We start from the raw sequence: 2,500 nt of genomic DNA on the forward strand, positions 1-2,500 counted from the left end.
CTCTCTCTCTCCCTCACCCCACCAGACCTCCTCCTCTCTCTCTCCCTCCCCCCACCAGACCTCCTCCTCTCTCTCACCCTCACCCCACCAGACCTCCTCCTCTCTCTCTCACCCCACCAGACCTCCTCCTCTCTCTCTCCCTCCCCCACCAGACCTCCTCCTCTCTCTCTCCCTCCCCCCACCAGACCTCCTCCTCTCTCTCTCCCTCACCCCACCAGACCTCCTCCTCTCTCTCTCTCTCACCCCACCAGACCTCCTCCTCTCTCTCTCCCTCACCCCACCAGACCTCCTCCTCTCTCTCTCCCTCACCCCACCAGACCTCCTCCTCTCTCTCTCGCTCACCCCACCAGACCTCCTCCTCTCTCTCTCCCTCACCCCACCAGACCTCCTCCTCTCTCTCTCTCTCCCACACCCCACCAGACCTCCTCCTCTCTCTCTCCCTCACCCCACCAGACCTCCTCCTCTCTCTCTCTCACCCCACCAGACCTCCTCCTCTCTCTCTCCCTCCCCCCACCAGACCTCCTCCTCTCTCTCTCCCTCCCCCCACCAGACCTCCTCTTCTCTCTCTCCCTCCCCCCACCAGACCTCCTCCTCTCTCTCTCTCTCTCACCCCACCAGACCTCCTCCTCTCTCTGTCCCTCACCCCACCAGACCTCCTCTCTCTCCCTCCCCCCACCAGACCTCCTCCTCTCTCTATCACTCCCCCCACCAGACCTCCTCCTCTCTCTCTCCCTCCCCCCACCAGACCTCCTCCTCTCTCTCTCCCTCCCCCCACCAGACCTCCTCCTCTCTCTCTCCCTCCCCCCACCAGACCTTCTCTCTCTCTCTCTCACCCTCACCTCACCAGACCCACTTCACCAGTAAGATACCTCCTATTGCCTGAGTTGATTCAAGTGGATTCAAGGCAAATCTCGACCAGTCACAGACATACTACTACCCCAATTATATATTAGTAGTATTATTATTAGCATTATGATTAACATTATCTTTATTATTAGCGTTATTATTATTAGCATTAGCATTATTATTAGCATTATTATTCTTATTAGCATTAGCATGATTAGTATTAGCATTATTAGCATTGGCATTATTAGTGTTATTAGTACTAGCATTATTAGTATAATATTTTTTAATTAGCATTATCAGTATTAATATTATTAGCATTATTAGTATTAGTATTATAATTAGCATTTGCATTATTAGCATTATTAGCATTGCTTGTATTATTAGTATACTTAGCATTATTAGTATAATTAATATTAGCATTATTAGCATTATTAGTAGTATTAGTATTATAATTAGCATCAGCATTATTAGCATTATTAGTATAATTAGCATTAGCATTATTAGTATGATTACATGAGTATTATTTTCATTACTACCAGTTTTATGATCATATACATTTTTCATCTACAATATGGCTCCAACTTGTTCCAACTGATGACTTGTATGTAATATATCCACATTACAGAATACTACTGGTAAGATTGTATACTCAGACTGCACATCCACTACTCACTAGCCTATTATATGTTAGTGGTTGAGTGCTACACAATGCTGGTTGATGAGGTGAGCATTCACCCTTTCTTTGTCAAGCTCTGCATGAATCCAATCAACCAATCACTTAATCAACCAACCAATCACCCAATCAATCAACCAATCAATGAATCAACCAAACAATAAACCAATCAATTAATCAATCAACCAATCAACCAATCAACCAACCAATCAGCCAATCAATTAATCAACCAACCAATCACCCAATCAATCAACCAATCAATTAATCAACTAACCAATAAACCAATAAATGAATCAATCAATCAACCAATCAATCAATCAACCAATCAACCAATCAATCAACCACTCAACCAATCAATCAACCAATCAATCACCCAATCAACCAATCAATTAACCAATCAATTAATCAACCAACCAATCAACCAATCAATTAATCAACCAACCAATCAATCAACCAATCAACCAATCAACCAACCAATCAATCAACCAATTAATCAACCAACCAATCTACCAATCAATCAACCAACCAATCAACCAATCAATCAATCAACCAATCAACCAATCAAACAATCAAACAATCAATCAACCAACCAATCAATCAATCAAACAAACCAATCAATCAACAAACCAATCAACCAATCAATTAATCAACCAAACAATCAATCAACCAATCAATTAATCAACCAACCAATAAACCAATAAATGAATCAATCAATCAACCAATCAATCAATCAACCAACCAATCAACCAATCAATCAACCACTCAACCAATCAATCAACCAATCAATCACCCAATCAACCAATCAATTAACCAATCAATTAATCAACCAACCAATCAACCAATCAATTAATCAACCAACCAATCAATCAATCAACCAATCATCCAATCAACCAACCAATCAATCAACCAATTAATCAACCAACCAATCAACCAACCAATCAACCAATCAATCAATCAACCAATCAACCAAACAATCAAACA

At 42.0% G+C, this 2,500-nt stretch overlaps 1 protein-coding gene across 1 annotated transcript in view; it reads right to left on the reverse strand.

Annotated features, from left to right (window-relative positions):
* Positions 1-2,500, reverse strand: part of LOC135513398 (homeobox protein Meis1) — a 175,506-nt gene that overhangs the window by 171,440 nt on the left and 1,566 nt on the right. The window lies entirely within an intron of this gene.

The sequence above is a fragment of the Oncorhynchus masou genome, chromosome 24 (genome assembly GCF_036934945.1).
Source record: "Oncorhynchus masou masou isolate Uvic2021 chromosome 24, UVic_Omas_1.1, whole genome shotgun sequence".
Taxonomy (NCBI): Eukaryota; Metazoa; Chordata; class Actinopteri; order Salmoniformes; family Salmonidae; genus Oncorhynchus; species Oncorhynchus masou.